The sequence below is a fragment of the Fukomys damarensis genome, unplaced genomic scaffold (genome assembly GCF_012274545.1).
Source record: "Fukomys damarensis isolate Sample0158 unplaced genomic scaffold, DMR_v1.0_HiC HiC_scaffold_19, whole genome shotgun sequence".
In the NCBI taxonomy this organism is placed as follows: Eukaryota; Metazoa; Chordata; class Mammalia; order Rodentia; family Bathyergidae; genus Fukomys; species Fukomys damarensis.
In genome coordinates this window covers 17,010,381-17,031,008 of record NW_022900931.1, presented here as the reverse complement: position 1 = coordinate 17,031,008, position 20,628 = coordinate 17,010,381, and the positions used below count along the sequence as shown (strand labels likewise).

Sequence of the window (20,628 nt, the reverse complement as noted above, 5' to 3'; positions counted from 1 at the left end):
GAGTACCTGTCTCCATTGAGAAAAATGAAAAACTATGAATCCAATCAAACCGTTTCTTCAAAGAAATTAAAAAACACTGCCCAAATTGGATACAATCTAATACCTGAAACACAGTGATGTTAAAACAAAGGCTGATATTTGTCACAAGATGAATTTAAAGGAATTCTAAAATCTCACCCAAACCTAACCTTCAAATAAGAAAAGTTGATTTGAAAAATGAAATGTCTAAATTTCAACATGAAGTTGGTTGCGAGGCCATGCCACAACTATATTGTAATCCATTTCCAAGTACTGTACTTTCATTTCAGTCCTTAAAAGGAAACCCACACCTACAGGATGAACCTCCAACATCATCCAGATGTAACATTCAAAAACATACATTTGCATGCTTTTTAGACCAAAAGAGAGGCAAGATCAGGAAAGTTCTCTTCAGATCAGATTCCAGGACCGTGCAACTATTAATTAGTCCTCGATTACACTATTTTTGCTAACATCCATTTAAAGAATCCAGAACATACCCTAATACCACATTTTTTAAAATAATTCTGCTAAGCCTACATTAAAGGAATTTCCGAAATTTGAGTGAACACTCTTTTACCCTACATCCCTGGACCGCTCAGCTCCCCTTGATTCAAACTAGACCTGGATAAAAGTGAAACACTTGCCGGGACTTTCTATTCCTCTCTTAATGGAGGGTAGACAAGAGTGCATCAAATCCAATTTTAATCACCCATGCAATCATATAACAGCCTTAAAATCTGAATGAATTTTCCAGGGATCTAATTTCTTTCTTGCCTGAGCCCAATAAGGATATGAATGCATAAACTTGATTCTACTGAATGTAACCGAATCTAAGCATAAATTACAGACAGTAATTCTTCTCATAGCCAGGCCCAGCATCAGTACCCACTGTTAAAGAGAATGACGAATTAGTCTCATTCATTTTCCTCTTTCATACTGAATTAAAATATGCTTGTGACTTTCATGATATTGATTCTACTTCTGCTTTCCAGAGCAATACACGAGTGTGTCCATTTTCTTAAAAGCAACCTTGTAAATAACTGGACACAGGTGTTTCAGTTCCTGTTAGCCTCCTTTTCTTTAGGCTACACAGTCCCATTTCCTCTGTTTTTTACATGATTTCCAGACTTCTGGCACTCCTGTTCGTCAACGTCCTTCCTAAAATTCTGGTGTCTTGGACAGAGCACCGTATTCCAACTGTGATCGGGCCAGTGTGAAGTGCGTCAAAGATACTATTTCCCAAGATGTGGACGCTCTTCTTTCTATATATACTGCTCAAGGAAGTCTTGAGGGGCTTTTTCTTTTCTTTTTTTCTTGTAAGCAGCAGAATCATACAGTTGGCTCATATTACGTTTGTAGGCAAGTGAAACCTCCAGATGTTTTTCACAAACTGGAAATTTTCATATTCAGTTTTCACTGGGAGCCAGTAACCACCAGCTCGGTGACAGGCAGAGAGCTCAGATGGAAAGCTGCCCGAGACAGGGGCAGTGAGTGCGTGGAGGCGTCCACTATGTTGTGCTATAAAATCTCTTCTACTCACCATTCGCGCTGCTTAAAATTCCATGGTCAAAAAATAATTATTCTCCTTTGGAGAATTCCCGAAGAGTCAAATATATACAAATGCAGCTTTTTGTAGTCAAAATTATGTATTATTTATGTTTATACTTCACTATTTTTCATATTTAAAACAATTACATTCATCATTTAGACTCAATTATGCTAAGATTTACTCATGCATTCATCTGGAAGGTCATCATTTCAGAATTTTTTAAATTAAGTTTACTGGTACATTTTAGGTATATATCGTGATCATGTTCATCACAGGGAATTTGTACCTGTACAAAATATATCTTTTTTCTCCTTTCCTCAACAATATTTTATTGATGTTTTATTGTAATTCATCCTTTCTACCACAGCATTTTACAACCAAAACAGTGCATACTCACAAACACAGATAATCTAACTGCCCTTAAAAGGATCAAAGTTTTGTTTTCTAAAATGTGATTTTAATGACTAGGAAGACTCCAAAACCAATCACAAGATTAAATATGCATACATGGAATTAGGTCAACTTTTTTCAAGTCAGTAAAATTGTAAAACAAGTTTTTATTCCATTGTCAGAATGTAATTCAACTGCCAAGATCAGTAAAGTAATTTCCCATACCATGATAATTATTACCACTCTCCCATAAATTATCCCAAATAACATTTTCCATGTACATGCTAATGCTAAGTAGATCTTTCAAAGAGATGTTCAATTTATATTTATGTATTTAAATCAGGGAGAGAAAAAGCCATCCAGGTCCAAAGATGTAACATACATGATACACCTTGATTCTTATTTTTTCCTATTCTCCTTCTCTCTCTTCAACCCTTCTTCCCCTCCTTATTTACAAAAGCTTTGTAAATATACATATGCATTTTATTACTTATGTGGTTAGGACTTTAGAAATATTTATTTAATACTGATAACAACTCAATGAAGTGCTATTATTACACACATATCACCAATGAAAAAAATGAATCACAGAGATAGTTAAGTAAATTGTCTCAAACCACACAACCTATAAGAAATACACCACAATTTAAAAGTAGGGAGCCAGCCAAGCATGGAGGTGCACACCTGTAATCCCAGTACTTGGGAGGCTGAGGCAGGAGGATCTCTGTCAGTTCAAGACCAGCCTGGGCTACTTAGTGAGTTTCAGGTCAGTCTCAACTCCATAGTGAGACTCTGTCACAAAAATAAATAAATACATAAAAATTAAAAAAAAAAAAGTAGGGAGCCATATTTGAAAATTGAGGCTCACATTCATTGTATCTTACTGCCTCCCTACTCTTAATAAACATTTGGAGAAATACTAACTGTGCTAAGCACTTGAGAGATAAACAAAAAAAAAAAATAGAATGTCGCCTTCATATCTCTATATGGGGGGTGACAGATACTCTATAAATGACTATTTTGCATCTTGAAATATAAAGGTCACATTTTAGGATGGTTGAAAGAATTCAAAGATTAAATCTGTGAAGTAATTCAAAAATTAGTATCTGTAAAGTGCTTAAAACAATGTCCGGCCTAATATAAGTGCAAGCTCCTCTTTTGAAATATCAATTTTATTTAATTTTTAGACATATTTTCATTTATTTAAAAATTCAATTATGCATACACACTAAATTCACACTTACAAGTCACAAAATTCCTTACAGCAAGAAAACAATAATCGTTTACTTAAATTGTAATGAGATTTGACTTTTAAAAAATGAAGGGGCCGGGGGAATTTAGCTCAGTGGTGCCACTGCCTGCTTCACAAGCGCAAAGTCCTGACTTTGATCCCTGGTACCCCCCCCACCAAAAAAAAAAAGTTACAGGGCTGGGGATTTAGCTCAGTGGTTCTGCCACCTGCCTCGCAAGCACAAGGTTCCAAGTTCAATCCCCAGTACCAAGAAAAAGAAAGAAAGAAAGAAAGATTCTTTTCAGTTAGAAGTATGGGGAGAAATGAAGGAAACAGGAACGCGGTACAATGAACACCAAAACTCAACTCTTCAAGCATTCATCTTTTGGTGGAAAGAATCCCCTGAGTCCATGTCCCTGATTTGATAAAACTATTCTGCAAAACATGTAACACTGCCACACGTTACTGGTCACCTAAGGCAATCCTTGGGCACATCTCTACACACACTCCAAGTTGACATCTTTGGCAACCCATATGCAGTCCTGCTAATCCCACGTGCTTTCATTCTTCCAAAGTAATGACACGGATTTCCACAGACAATCATTTTTGTCTATAGCCAATTCTGCCATTAAAGCCAAAAGCATCTGCGATCCTAGCAGTTTCAGAGCCTGCTGAGTCGTTCCTTTGGACCTGAGGTGTGGTTGCTGGCTGTGCAGGGAGACACAAAGCACGTGGCTGCTGTGACCAGGAGACATTAGGACGGAACCCTTTGCAGAAGTCATCATGACCTTCCGTCTTCAGTTGGCTGTTACAGTATAGAGATCCTGGCATGTTTTTGTGTGGTTTTTATATTCATTGTTAATGTTTATTCATTTTTTTACAATAAACATTATTCTGTATAAGTAGCGTGCACTGGAATTTTAAAAGAAAAGATTTACTCCAGTTTACAATTAGCCATTTAGTTGATGGTGACACTGACAGAAACTTGTCTGTTTCTCTACGCTTTTGCAACACATGAATATTCTGACATGCATGCCTGGCACTACCAGGGCACATCATCCATATGGCTGATGGAAACTGCTCTGTGCTAGCTCACGGGCTTTTTTGCTTGGATGGATGCACATTCTTGTTGCTTCATCTATGAATTTATGCTAACAACCTACAATGTCAGGATTTTTATAAAATTAAATCATGAGCATATGTTCCAGTTCTCCACCTACAAAATAGTCAAAATTCATTTATCTCTATGTCTACTTATATTTACTGAATCATCTTTCTACAGAGATGGAAACCTGTAATCTAAGGGAGGTAATTGAAAGAGGGAAGGAAGGAGAAAAAATAGAGAAAGAGAGGTCTACTGATATAAACTGGCCCCGATAAAAACGGGCCAACTTCTCGGTTCCAGTTCATACCTCCCCCTATAAATTACTACTTTTCCTTTCCTCATCTTAATCCCTTCCTTTCTTAAGAAAAACTGGCCAATTTATTTTCTAGCCATTCTACAATTCAACAAGAATTAACATAATTACTACAACATGTTACCAATATTAAGCTAAAATTTATCTACCCCTTAAAATATTTACTTTGGTAATGACTCTTTTCTTAATGCTTTATAATTGTGCTAAAAATGCAAAACATATCATGCTTTCCACTTCTAGTTTGCATCTTCTGTTATCAACCTCCACTTCATTGAAAGACACCACCACTCCTCTATCCTAAAAATGAATACAATCACTCCATTCACACTCGAGTTATTTCATACTTAGTTTTAGGACATGAGCTATCTGCTCTTTCTCGACCCCCAGTACCCACATCAGTTTTAAAAACCCACCTCCAATCCCATCTTTACCATCCCTCCCCTTACCTCAGGGTGGGTTTGCACAGCAGCGCCCAGGGTCCTGGCAGGCTGGCCCTGCACGCTTCTAGGAGGACAGAAGAAGCTGGAGGGCTGTCCTGAGCTGCCTCGCTGCCCAGAGAATGAAACCCTTCAGAAGACAGCAGTAATGCAGGTGGCCCGGGAAAGATGAAAAATGCTTAATCCTTACGCATGAGAGTGCACTCACCTTCCTAATTATTCCGAAACCGGAACTAACGATTCTGAAAGTCTGTTTTTGAAGGAACACTTGTTTGTCCAGGTGCATGAGGATGTTTTCCTCCGCCACAGAAAAACAAGTTCAAGGCATTGGGAAAAGTGGGCTCTTAAAAAGAACACTTTAATCTCAGCTGTATATGCCATGTGGAACATTTCAGGGTTAAAGCTTCAAAGAAGGAGTCAACCAGGACAGGCACAAGTGCATTTGTGTAAGTCTGCATAGTGGGCCTAACAGGGAGAGGCAAAGACAGAGGAAAAAAGGAGAGACATGCAAGAGAATTAAGGGAAAGTTGGGTTTCTAGCAGATATATCTAGCTGCCACTATTTTCTGTAACTTTCATGCCTATAAAGGTCCAAGAATGTAGAGGGCTCTATTTTAAATCTATATATTTCCTCTACATGCCTTATGAACACACATGTACTTTATTAATTTTTTTAAAAAATATATATATACATAATATTTTGATAAGTAAAAGCGCATTTTTTCAGAGATCTGAATGTAGAGGATGACATTATAATTTATCCCTATATAAAATCAATATCAAGCCAGGCTTCAAAGGCTACCGACTGTAGTGACTGCTAGTACTCCACGTTGAATATCATGACTCTAAAATGTCAGACTATTACTGTAATGTATGATTTTAACAAATTAGACAAAGACATAAGTATTATAAAATTGTATTTTCCAAAAACTCTGCTATAGTCTGACAGTTACAGCTACAGAACAATATTAACAGTTTTAAGAATTGTTTCCAGGGTAAGTAAAAAATATGGCAATAACTCACATTGCCTTTTTAAATTCATATATTCCTAAACAAATAAAATATGCATATATGACTTCCCTTGGGAGGACAAAATTTGCTTACTTTTCTTGAAAGGTGGATGAGACAATATAGTCTTGGTGGGTAGAATATTTTCTATTACCTAAATATAGCTACTGTTATGTCCTTCTGTATATATTTTTAGAATAAAACCCTGGTGGAAATAAATCTTTATTATGTTTTCCTTCTTCTGAGGAACAACCATTAAAACAAGACATTGTATAATAATGGATGTCCTCGGTAATAACATACAATAAAATAGTTTATTTTATCTAAAAACATTAAATCAGTATATGACCTACAATCACCATAAATTCTGCTTTGATACTCATCTGTAATTGTTTTTAAAAAGACACTTCAAGGGGCTAGATTGTCCTGTTAATAAACTAGGCATGAGTACTGCTGCTCTAATACGTAAAAAATAAATATAGCAACAGTATTCTGTAAAATCACAACCGAAAGTAAGACTTTTCAACTATTATATAATAAATTATAAAATTTCATGATTTAGATAGGAAAGGAAAACACAGTTATAGCACAGCCAAGAGCCACATTATCCCAGGCAGACTGTTCTCCAAGCTTGGATTTCCAAATATTTCCCACTCTTTACTATGTTGCTCGCTACCAGTCCCCATTTTTCGGACTTCAAAGGCCAGCTATTCAAAGGAGTGAGAAACTAGACAGACGTGAGACCTGAATACCACACTTAGGAACACAGAGTGCTCTGGGCCGGCCACAAAGCCAGGCTGCACTTCACCTCTCCCACTTCCTGTTCACAGCAAAAGTTAGAAACAGATTCTGTTCCCAAGCACAAAGTGAGCACACCTCCCTTTTTCTCTCTCCCTCTCTCTCTCTCTCTTAACTATTATTATTACCAATAAAACTCTGAGCAGCACACATAGGTACAAGTGTTTTACACTGTTTACTTATTTCATACCACAGTTATAAACTGAAAGACAGATGGCAGCATAATTGTTAAATTCTACAGATTAACTTGGCTGCAATGGAAAGCAACAAATCTCATGGAGCACTGAATAGACTCAGTCTTGTGTTATCTGATGTGAACATGTGTAAAACACACATAAAGGCAGTGATAAAGACACATATAAAAGCATAAACTAATACATCATCAAAGTTAGAACTACTGTTTGTATAAAATGGCTCCTGAACGACAAAATACTAAAGTTACATTCACCCAAAGGCAAAAGTAAATAAAAGATTAACTTGGGGGTTTGGGGGAAGCAACTTGAAATGATACTAAAATATGCCCAAAAGTCAATACCGTCATACTCTCCAAGATGGCTAATTTGACAAGTTTCTGGACACATGTAACACACGTTTGTCTAATATATCTGTTCTATTATTAACGCTATGTAGTTTTACCATTTCAGTGTTCTCTCTTTCAGGTCAGGAAAAAAAAAACTCTATTCATTGATCTTGGTTCTACTATTTGGCTTAACAACGCTGAACAAGTCTAACACACTTTTACCTGCCCTTCCCCTGTTCCAATCAAAGTACAGTTCAAAATCTGTCAGATGTAGGTCATATGAACAAAGGGCAAGATATTCAGCCTTTTATTGCCCAATAACTTATCTGGAATCAGAATGACAAAGTAGAAGGACTCCGCCCAAACCCAGAAGTGTCCAAAGTGTGTATTTCTACAGATAAATCCGTTGTGCATGCGGAGGGACCTAATTTAGCTCTGTACAGCCAATCAATGCTTCAGGGAGTCTGCTCCAAATATTGAAAAGTGAGGCCGGTGTTCTCTGAGCAGCACTCCCAAAACGTCACATGACCCCCTGGGACACATGGAAATCACCTTGCAAGTCCGCGAACTCCACAGTCATGCCGAAAGCTTCTGACCCAACTTCACTCTTTGGCCAAGATTCCTGCTACTTGTAATTACCAGCTGAGCTTCATTCTTCTTGGATGTCGGGGTTGCCCTGACCCCACATTACGTCCACGTCAGCACGAGGCTCACACCCTTTCTCACTTGGTGTGAATGATGCAAAAGGGCTCGGGATGCAGCTAGCTCAGTGGCAGAGCGTTTCCCCAGCATGTGCCAAGTCCAGGGTTCAATCCCCTGTACTGCAAAAGACAACGACTTGGAAAATTTGGAAGCAGGCATTTGTGAACTTAGGAGACCCACGTAAGGCTAGGTGGAGAAATGGGGGCGGAGCATGGGTAAAAGTCAGGCTACAACTTTCTGCCAGCCCTCAGCCGCCTGTACTTTTTCTTCTCCCTCTTTCGTCCATTGTCAGGAACATTTCAAAACAGGCTTTGTCTGGGATGCAGATGTGTTCTTTCTGCTATGAAGCCCCACCTCTACGTGACCCCAAGCCCTTTGGAATAAGCACAATAAGAACCCGTTTTCTCTCCATACTCTCGCCAAGATCTAAATATTTCCCCATACAAATCTGAGCAAGAAATCAGTTACACATTCTCTACCTGACAATCATTAGCTACAAGAAGTAACACAGCTCAACCGTACTTTTTGTCAGACTTGACATTGTGAAATACATCTCTGTTAGGAAAAAGAAAGTTTGCTCTAAGAAAGAGATGTAAAAGAAAAGTAACCTCCGGTGCGTTGCTCTCCCTTCCTCAAAAGCTACACTCTAGGGGATATAACAGAGCACTTTTAAAACAACTGCTCCAGGAGCTAGAAAAGAATTTTCTTCCCGTTTTAATCATTAGATTATAATGCATAATTTTAAAGCATAGATTGCTTAACTTCTTTAATGCATAATCCCACATACAGAAATGTAGCTAGAAAAAATAATCAGAAATGAAAACACTACACAAATATTCATTCCAATATGACTTCCAGTGACAAAACCTGAGATAAATGAGTTCAATAAAAGGAAATGCTTAAATGACACGATCTCATATAAAATTAAGAAACATGCAAGTGATTTCTATAAACTTTTAATGTAAGAAAACAGTTAACAAAATACTGTTAATTTAAAAATATAAATTGGGCATGGAGGCACATGCCTACAATTCCAGCCCTCTGGGAGCTGAGGCAAGAGGATCTCAAGTTTAAGCCCAGCCTGGGCAACTTAACAACACAGCGAGACCCTGTCTCAAAGTTAAAAAGAATATTAGGATGGAACTCAGTGCAAAGGCCCTAGGTTTAAACGCCAGTGCCACTAAAATATAGAGTATCAATCAATATACACTGTCCGAACCACAAAATATAAAAACAATAAAAAGTACTAGGATAAGATTGAAAAAGTATTACTGTTATTTTAATTTATTTTTTGGTCATTCTTTTTAATTTCAAAGAGGATGTAAGCTAATAATCTTTTTAAAATATAGCTGCACTGAACAACATTTAAATGAAAAGGATGAGAAAAATGTATCAACAGCAAAGCAGAAGCAGGCTAACAGGCAGCCCGGGTAAAGGTCAGCGCGCATGACTCAGGTCCAGGCTGAGTGCTGCGCAGTAACCATAGTAACCGACGCAATCTGTGCCACTAGGGCAGCAGAGAGTATCCATTATGCGCCGGGCTTTCTGTTTGATAATACCCAGACGTCGTTTCATATCATCCTCCCGGTGCATCTAGAATTACTCTTGGTATTTTCCTCATTGCAGAAGGAAAAACTGAAATCGTTCAAATAACATAAAACCAACAACTAGTGAGAGGCTGTCATAGGGAACCCGTAAGTGAAATTCTATTTCAAATTCTGTAGTAAATAAAGCTTCTAGTAGGTTCTGGCAACTTTTTCTGCCCAGATTAGAATTCAAATCCAGGATGTCCTACATATTAGCCTTCTAGTATCTTCTTTTTTTTTTGCCTTGCGGGGAGGGGTACTGGGTATCGAACTCAGGACCTTGCGCTTGCCAGTCAGGCACAGGGCCACTGAGCTAAATCCCCAGCCCAGCTTTCTAGTATCTTGATGATAATATAATTAAATCAATGATAACTGATATCTTAATAAGGAAAATAATAATGTGCTTCATAATGACTTATTTAATCTTTTCTTTTTCTCTATTGGCAGTCATAGGGATTCAACTCAGGGCCTGCCCTTTTTTCATTTTTAAATTTTGAGACAAAGTCTAAGTCCCTAAATTGCCTGGGCTGGACTCAAACTTGGGATCCTCCTGCTTCAGCCTCCTTCAGAATGCTGGGTTTCAGACATGCACCACTATACCCGGCTTCTTTTAATCTTTACAACAAAACTTTAGAGACAATGTAGGTAAACTATCTACCACACATAATAAGCACCCTGCACATAGAATCTTTTATTGGCCTACATTTTTATGTCAAATGTTTTATAAATCCTACTTCTCTGTGTAACACTTGAAGGCACATGCATCCTTTCAGATTTTAATGGGGCAATCACAATGTTTTAAAAGCCCAAATGACCATCACACCTTTCAGAAGCAGTTCGGGCTAGGCTTGGGTGAATGAACTCATATATTCTTTGATGTCCCCTCGAGTTTTAAACAACCTTTGCCAGATTAAAGTCCATGCTTTGGACACATACACGCTAATTTTCATGTATGAATTGGTAGCAAAGGAAATTTAAAACGCAGGCAAGTTTAACCTTTCAAGACTATAGTTGCTATTACGCTTTTGGAAACTATTTCATATACATGCACACACACATATGTATACATCAGCTTCTAAAGAATAATTTGTGATTGAATAGTCTGTTTCCAAAGAAAGCAATTTTAAAGGTTCAAAATAAAACAGTAAAACAAAATACCATTCCATTATCAGACTTAAAATGACCTTTTTCTGTAACTGTAATTTTGTGTACTTCCATTTTTTTGAAAAAGTAAAATGGTTCTAAAACTTAAGGAATGCCACCTAAATGTTGCATAAATAACTCTGCTACGTAATGACATATCATGTACAGAGATAAGGTTAAATTCAATATATTCACAAATACAGGATAAGCATCCATAGAGTAGGAATCCTAGTTACAGGGACAAAATGTCTCACCCTTTATACACACTACACACACTTTGCTTAAGGTTTTCAGCCTTCATCTGCAAAATTTGTATTTCTTTTAAACAAAAGCAACCACACTTTAAAGGATGATTTTATGGTAAATTTTAAAAATCACAAAACTTCACCTTATGCACTTTGGATATAAAATTAAGAGGAAATTCATGTGCATTTAAACAATTTTACAACTAAACAAAGTTCTATTCCTCAAGTAGGATGCTTCCTAACTTAAAAATGGCATATGTATATGGTACCGGAGTGGTTAAAAAATTGCATATAAAAAGTTGTCTATAAAATTTAAATTTCAGAAATCAGATGAGATGCCCTTAGAATTTTCATAATTTCTTGAGGGCTTCAAGAACTGATGAAGTCATTCAGAGAAAGCCTAAAAAAAAAGATGCAACTGAAATACACGTCAGTAAAAAGCTGTTTTATATGGTAAGTGCTAAATACTCCTAAATTTGGAGTAAAGTAACTGTAACTTTAGAAAATGGGATTTTATTCTACTATTTCTAAAACACAGTGGTTGCTTAGTAAATGTTTCTTGGGTGTTTAATTCTGGCCTTATTTTAAATTACAACTAGTGACACATTCATGCACAGCTGCACTCACATGTGCAGAGGAGACCTGCACCCATCAGTGCCTTACACTTATAACTTAAACTCGCTCATTATCATTTTGCTTGATGATTAAACTGATATTTACTTTTGCTTGATCACTCAAATTGTATTAAACAGCTGCTAGAAAAAACTGGGCAACAAAGACAACACACAACAAAGTAATTTAGTTTAGTTGTCAATTATTCTGCATAGACAAATAAGCACAACAGTAGCTTGTTGATATAAAGGGAGAGCACTGCCAGGTCCTTAAGTCCAGAAGATGAGAATTATTTCTGTCTTAATTTGCTTATTCCTTTTATGTCCACATAGACTTCACATACGTACATAAATGCATACATACATGAACTTGCACATGTCCTTATGACTAAAATTAATACTCCCCATGGATACTGCTGAGCTACAGGTGCCTATTTTAGAATTACTAACCTTGATTTTATATTTTTAAATGAAATAGTGCTGCATACCTTTATATGTTAGTCTCCATCAAAATAACTCCTTTTGTTAAACGTTTCAAGGAAAGCAGTTATGACTTTATTTCATATAGGAGGTGGTTGAAACTCAGAAAATGAATATAGCAACCGGAAACACAACCTCATACCTGCCTGAGTTTGAGCCCTGTTTCCGAAACTGAAGTCCATTCCACCCCTGTCCCCAGCTGTCACATCCCGTGAACCTCACTCCCACTGAATCTACAGAACGCAAGGAGAAAATGTGTCAGCAAGTTACTAAGCAATGAGGAATCAAATAAGAGGAAGCCAAGGTTTATTCACCGTGAACTGAATACTTTATCACAGAATGGCCGCCTTGCTTCAGAGTAAAATGAGCATAATGACCCGGATGGAAAACCGGATGGACGGAAGATTGTCATAACTAACAGTTCAGGCACATGTTTTATCTGTCAAACCGAGGATCGACGCCAAGAGAAAACCAAAAAAGGAGCGTGGGAAAGCCTGTGGGTTGGGGTAAGGGTTAGGGAACAGCTGCTATGGGCATGATACAAAAAGAAGGGAAAAAATAGAAAGACAGAAATCAGCAATAAATAGAATGCAACTATCTCAACATTCTGTGGTTTAAAAAGAAAGTCTTTAAATAAGAGCTATGTTGGAGGGTAAAAAATGTGCTAGTAATTTTATCAGCAAACCCACAAGGTTTTGATATTTAGGATCAATGAGTATTTTATAGTTTTTATTATATTTGCTGTACTTATATCAAACAATGATTTCATTAGGCTCAAACAATAACTTTTTGTTCTTAAAACTATTGATGATTGCCCTTGAGAAAAGACTGCTACCAGAAAGTAATAACAGTAACTCAACTAAATCGTGTTTCTAACTATTTTCAATTATTTGGACTTCCTATGAAAAAGACAAGTAAATGAGCTTCTGTCTTTAAAAACTGTAGTCTCTAAATCTACATGCTTCTTTCAGTCTGCAAATACTGAATCCTTTTGGGGAGGTGCTGCTCTTCATATCTGAACGCATTTGATTACTGTAGAGACATCTTAAAATTCATTGCAACCAAAGGGTATTAAAAATGGTCATCAGGGAAAAAATTCTGTTCCTGTCACAACTTCTATTTGAAGGCAGACAAAATACCAATAAAAAGCTGACTTGGATGTTTAGACATCGACACTAGAAAGACAGACAGACCCAGGAGATTTTTTACGCTGTGACTCAGAGAATATTGCTTGATGGTAACACTCACATTTTAGTCATCTTTATCTTGAATATATTAGATGGGAAGGCAGATACACTCATTTCCATCTATGTGACTTTAAATCTAAATCTGCCCTAAGTGTATTTCTAGTTTCTTGCTAAATATTTGGATTCTCAAGACTACTTCATTTTTTTTTCACAACAAATTCCTCTAAGTTTTGTCGACTTTCATGGCTTTACTGGGAATCTGTGAAGGGTGAGTCAAAAATGTATTCCTTGTACATCTACAGTGATATGTGCATATATAAATATTATACTATAAATCAGTATTTGTAATATTTTTATTATAAATTATATAACATGACATAAACTTTCCTCATCCATCTCTTCAAAAATCTCTTTTCTTTATCTCATCACTAATAGTCCATTGTTTTCCATCATCTTGTATGTAACTCCTCAAGGTAGAAACCTAAAAGCTGTCTTTGCCTCTTGCCTTTCTGTCACCCTTTAAAATCTAATGGAATTTACAGAAGATGCTTCTTGTAACTAAATCTCAAAAATTCCTCTTTTTCCTCTCCCTGGCAATCACCCTACTCAAAGGTATTACCTGCTATTTGCCAAATTGCTGGTCTACTCACTTATTGATGAAACCATCATGTATTCCTCTCTGACTGCTTAAAATATATTATATGACCCTTGGGACCAACAGGCAATAAAGATAACACACAACCGTGTGCAAATATTTGTACACAAATATAGCCTTGGCCTCCTCTAATTCACGCTCCAAAGCACTGGTGAGCCATCACTTCAGAACACCGTTCAAAATGAACCTTGACAGTCCTCTGACTCAACTTTGAAATATCTTCCTCAGGGTTCATGTCAAAGTCCTTAACAAGCAGAAGTAGGCCCTGCCTCAGTCAGCCCTGCCGGTCTCCCTCAAGTTCACCGGCCAGTCCTCCTTTGGCCATATCCTCTGCCCCACTGAGCTTTTCAGTTCCCCAGCCTTCTATAGCTTGGCTTTCTCCAACCCCTGAGTCCTCACACACGTTACTTCCTCTCCTTCAAAAATTCTTTGAGTCTTTTCTTGCCTGACTATCTTCTGCTCAACTATAACCCAGGCTTGAGGAACACGTTCTTCATTCCTAACACCACCACCTACTTAGAAAGCTAAGACAAGATTAGGAGTTTGAGTTCAGACTATGCAACCTGGTGAGACACTGTCTCAAAATTTTTAGAAATATGTATATTTTTAAGGGCTGGGAAGCAACTCTGGATAGAGTTGATAGAGCACCACTGGATTCAATCCCCAGGATCACACTCACTCACACACACACACACACACACACACACACAGAACACTTTCTTAAAGGCATTTACTATCCTATGGACAAGTAAAATTCAGTATTTTATATCCTTTTAATATTCACATACCTGTAATCATTTAATATATTCCCACAAGAGAATAAAACCCACAAAGGCAGTGTGCTGTTACTTCGTTCATTTTTTTTCTTATCATAGTATGCACTAGTATTATTACTAAACTGATTATACAGTATCTATGTACTCTTGTTTTATTACAGCTTTTGTTTACAGTTACTGTGATGTTCTTCAATATTAACAGAAAAAAAGGAAATCAAGGATAGTCTGAGGAGCCCCTTCCACCTGACTTGGGAGAAAAGGAAATTTAAGGAAACATATTTCCTAGGGCTGGGGATTGAGCTCAGTGGGCTCGAGCTCAATCCCCAGTACCAAAAAAAAGAGACATATTTCCTCTCAACAATGATTTTCAGGGTAAAGTCATCTAGAGAAGGTCAAGAAGAGTTAAGGAAGAGACAGTAGCTCAAAAATTTAAAAACTGAAGGTTAAACAACATTTTTCTTATATACTCTGCATTCTATCTACATAAGAGGCCTAGCTTTTCAAATGCTGCAACAGCAGCCTGTCCTATTGTCAGTATTATCAGTTCAAGTGATGTTTGCTCATTTTCTCCTTTTTCAGATGTGTATTTAATAAGAATATCTACATCAGGCCGGGGATTTAGCTCAGTGGTTCTATACCACAAGGTCCCCAGTTCAATCTCCAGCACCAAAAATATAAAAAACAAAAAGAATATATATCTATATATCTCAAGTACTTCTGATGTTAGGACGATGCTAGGCTAAAAACATTAATTCAAGAAAAGCTGTCTGTGAGCATCTCAGGGGCATAAAAGGACACTAACAATTTGCTTACATGTTTTTAAACTTAAAAGCACTTGCAAATAAAATAAGAGTGGGGGCTTTGGTAATAGCTGTTGTTTCAGACACAGTTGTGTCTGAGAGCTTTTATAATACATCTGTATTTTATTCTATGTACTATCAACATAAAAATTCTAACACAAGAAATATTTATTCCATGGTTCATGTATATTTTTGCATTATTGTTGCTAATGTAGAACTGTATAAAACACTGTAGTTTTCAAGAAACTGAAATCTATAAGCACAGTGTCTACGAGTGTATCTAAATGAATGATAAATAAAGCTGTAGCAACTGTGATGTTTCAAGGGAGATGGTCACCAGACAGGTCAAAATAAGTTGAAAATTTCAGCTTAGAGTGACCACAGGCAATAAGACAAAGACAAGTATAAACACAGAGAAAGTTAAATGAATATCTGAAATGTGGGCTGGTGATGTATACTGATGGGACATAAATTTAAGCACATAATAATGAGATAATTTTTTAAAAATATACAGTTAAATATATTATGACAGTCTCAGAAATCAAAAAGGCAATAGATGGGATGAAATAGATAAAGTAGCAAATTGTAATGATTTTAGCAAGAAGGGGGCTTCAGAGCCCCTGCTATGCAAACTACGCATGGAGCTCCATTCAGAGCAGTCCTGTGGTCAACAACCAAAGAGATCCAGGTACATAAAGATGACTCAGACATCATAGATTATGGTTATACATGATGGCTGTAGGCAGGGAGAGAATCCAAAGACAGAGTTAAGACATTATTTCAGTAACTCGGGTGCAAAGTGATCAGGGCTTATGTTAGTCAATACGGGGAAAACAGTGAAAAATAAAAGTAAGTTCCAGATTGTCAACACAAGAAATGCAAGAGCCAGGCAGGGGGGCACATGTCTGCAATTCCAGCTACCCCAGAGGCTGAAAGGGAAAGATTCTGAATTCAAGGCCAGCATAGGAAACATTGCAAAACTTGGTCTTAAAATCCAATGGGCTAGAATGGAGCTCAATGGCAGAGCAATTGCCTAGCATGCGTGAGGATCTGGCTTCAATACCTACTATTGAAAAAATAAATTCTGACACACACTATAATGCCGATGATCCTGAATATATTGTGCTAATTGAAATCAACAGTAATCACTAAAAGACGAATACTGTCCAGTCCACTTATCTAACAAAAATATTAGAATTCATAGACACAGAGAGTCAAATGGTGTTTACCAGGGACTCGGTAGGGCATGATGGAGAGTTACTGATAGATCTAGAATTTCTGTTTTATAAAATGAAAAGTTTTATAGATGGTTAATGGTGATGATGCAAGAAAAATGGGAATCAGCACCAGTGAAACATGTTCTTTAAAATGGTTAGCGACATGCTTTATGATTCATATGTGCGATATTACAGTTTAAAATAGTAAATGAAAATAAACACACACATTTACTGTCAGACTAGGATTCCAGTTAATACAGAAAGAATTCCAAAGTATTCTTAGAACACTCATCCACTTAGAAGATGGGTAAATGATGGGAGAGAAATCATGTTTAAGGGGATCCAATATGATAGGGGAGATGCGTACGAACTGTCAAATGTTTGGTGGGAACATCTACATGGAAATGTTTCCTGGGCCTCTGGAGACAAGAGATTAGACAGTTCTGTGACTAGAACAGGAAAATGGGCTTTTAATTTTAGTGCCACCATGATAAGGAGAAAGGGAGAGAGGAGCCAAACATCAGTTCAATTCTGAGCCCTACTTTTTAACAGAGATGTTTTAAAAACAGATCTGTACCTTGAAATATTTCTTGCATGTTTGGATACCTCTAAATTGGGATGGTCTTTTACTGAACACTATCTTTGCAAAACAGTTCTACAGAAGTGTAATAGATAAGTAAAAGCTGCATATGTTAATTGCCCTCGCATACACCAAAAAAGTCTACAGCACCTTTTGATGAAAAATAGCAGTTGCAGTAATAGACAATACCTAGATATTTAGATAGTTTATTCAGAGAACAGGGGATGGACCAACGTCCAGCCTCCAGAAGAAGGAGAACCAGAATCACCAGATTCATGAAAGCTCTGAGATGACTGGAATCCCTCTTCCTTTTCTTCTCACTCCACATTGTATCTGTTTCATTCTTTCTACAAGTTGACTTTCTCTGCTATTTAAAAGCCACAGTTTTTTTTTTCTTTCATTTTTTAGTTTGGAAAAGTCTGACTGAACTCACCCTTGGTTCTAACACCAAATTCCAGGGTGAGAACCTCACTGCTCAGTATGGGTCCAGCTGAATACAGTCAGGACAAGAGGGGTCATGCTGACATGGCCAGAGACCCCACAGCGACAGAAGACAAAGTCCTGGGCCCTTGACCTCTTACTCATAAAAAGCATTATTTGTGTTTTCTTCTGAGGCAGACAGGGACTAGAAAGCTACTTTTGCTTAAAAAAAAAAAAGAAGAAGAAAAAAAAAAAAAGATAACGCTTCACTTGGGCCCACAGGTGCATGAACAAGAGATAACCAAATGCAGAAGAAAGCTTGACCTCCATCTTGTATCTGTATGGGTCACTCTCCTTGTTCAGCTCTACACGTAGGCACCTTAATCAATTAGGGAGTATCCATCTAAAAGCTGGCAAAATGAGATTGATTAGCCCTGAATTTACCTAACCTATTTCATCCTCTATTCAAGACAGAAGACACCAAGACAAGAGATTGACAGGGAATATTCAGTACCAATAAAAACCCAGTCACTGCCCTAAAACTACCGTCATGTTGGATTCCAGCAGAACCTCCACAATACTAAGAAAGGCCCAAGTGAAATCAGTATTTTCACAGAGAGGAAACTGTCCTGTGAAACCATAAAGACTTCTTCCAGAGCCATCTTGAAAAACCAGAACTGACATAATAATCAGCCAGACCCAAGTCCACTTCAGCTAATCCATAAAAGCTGGTTTCATTCCTTCCTGAATGGGACGGTCTAGTCCTCTTCGTTAGTGTTCTGCCTCCTTTAGCACCTCAATTGGAAGTCCTTTTCTGTTTTCTCTTACTTCTAATTCAGCCTAATAAGTCTGCTTATATCTCCCACCATGATGCATCCTGAAACTCTTTATGCAATGATGAATCAGAACCTATTCAGTGGGGCATACGAATGACCCATCTCCTCTTTGGGGGTGATATCCTGTTCCTTTTCCAGTGACAATGCCAAACGGGGAACTTGTTGAAGATGGCAAAAAGTAAGGATAGCTCAATGCCCCAGGAAGAAGTGGCACGCACACCTCAGCAAGAGGAAAGATGTTAAGAGAGATGAATGCCAGACCAGACAAAGGATAACTGAATTAAATGGACACCTCAAACCTGAGAAGACTTGAGAATCCTAAGAGGCCTACAGAATTGAAAACAATCATGAGGGAAAGAAAATAAATACCAGGAAAGAGTCACACTAGAGCATTTTTTTGATTTAATGTAACAACCATTTTATTAAATATCTTTTATATATGAAATAATGTGTTGATATTATCATTTGACCAACCTACACATTGGGGTTTAAATTTTCATTTAAGAGATGGAAAAAATCACAACTAAGAAACTTACTAACTAGCCTGGTATTAAACAGTTCATATGTAGCAGAATCACAACTTGCACCAATGACCATTTGATCAATGCCTTTCTCTTTCAAAGACACCCATCACTTTGCACTGATTAATTGTGGTAGCTTTCTTTCATTCCAGTAATTTAAATAGGGACTAAAAAATACACATCACAGAAATACTACAGGAACTATTGAATAGGAAACTTTTCTGGACTCTCTGATAATTTTTAGGCACAACATTTTTGGGTTTATTAATTTTTATGCATTGACTTTATTTTAAAAGTATTTATTATAAGCCAAGATAAATATTTTTCCTATCAATGAGAGATTCACAGTCTTGATAGCCTGCACAAAGAAAATGTTCTTATAGCATCAAAAGTATTGGTAAGAATTTTTTTCTTTATATTTTGTTTTTAAAGAAATCTGGCTCATCTTTAAAATTAAAATACATGTATTCAAATCTGAGAAATAAAAAAGGGTTGTAGAAGTAATCACCATTGGTTAAAACATAGCTAAAATAGAATTTATTTAGAAAGTGAAACCTATTCAAGATTGAACATTGGTTAAGGCTTCAAGCAGTGTCACCATCTTACAAACATAAAAACCACAAAGAACTCAAGTGATCTAGAAACTATTCTTTTCAAGCTCTATGTTCAGATGCGTCTGACCAAGAACCTAGAAGACAAGAAGTCAGGTAGACAAGATGGCCAAGTGGCTTATGCTCTCTACTAGGCCAACGCTTTCAAAGGCAGGGGTCAGAGTTATTTGTTTATTCATTCACTGAGTTTGCAGAGGACTTCATTTTAAATAAATATTCAATTACTAGAAGGAAGAAAAAGAGAGGAGGAAACAAGAAGGAAAGAAAATATATAACCCACTCTTTCAGAGCTTTCAAGAGTCCCCATTGTCAATGGACTCATTACTGGACTTTGAGAAGATACACAGCAGAAAAAATAACTGCACACATAATTAATATTGTCACAGATTTTAAATTTTTTATGGCACTAAGGAAATCTGTTAAAAGACTTGAGAAATGTGTCAACTGAAATGGAAACTATAATGAGAAAGAATGGCAATAAATTATCTAACAATCCAGGATTTTATATTTTCCTTTAAAACTCATTTGCACTGCTTACAGAATACAAATACAGAATTTTGAGAAAAACACTCTGCACAGGGAAAAATAAGAACAGATGTTAAGATATTTATGACTCCATTTAATCTTCAAAGTAAAGATAAAGAATGATCCTTATGAAAAGAAACTTCAATGAACACTATTTACAAATTAGAGTCAGCTTGAGCCAATTTTTCCATGAAGAAAAGTGTTGCCCTTAATAATGAAATGTTTTCTAATGTTTACAGACTCAAACAGCAGTGTATATAACAGAGTTATACAACATTAGTAAGAATATCAATTTTTCCTAGCCTGTGCAAGGTCCTCGATTTGATCCCTAATACCATAAAAAAAAAAAAAAAAAAAAAAAA

General features: G+C 36.8%; 1 protein-coding gene across 1 annotated transcript in view; it reads right to left on the bottom strand.

Annotated features, from left to right (window-relative positions):
* The window catches only part of Pde3a (phosphodiesterase 3A), a 291,025-nt gene that overhangs the window by 229,996 nt on the left and 40,401 nt on the right, over positions 1-20,628 (bottom strand).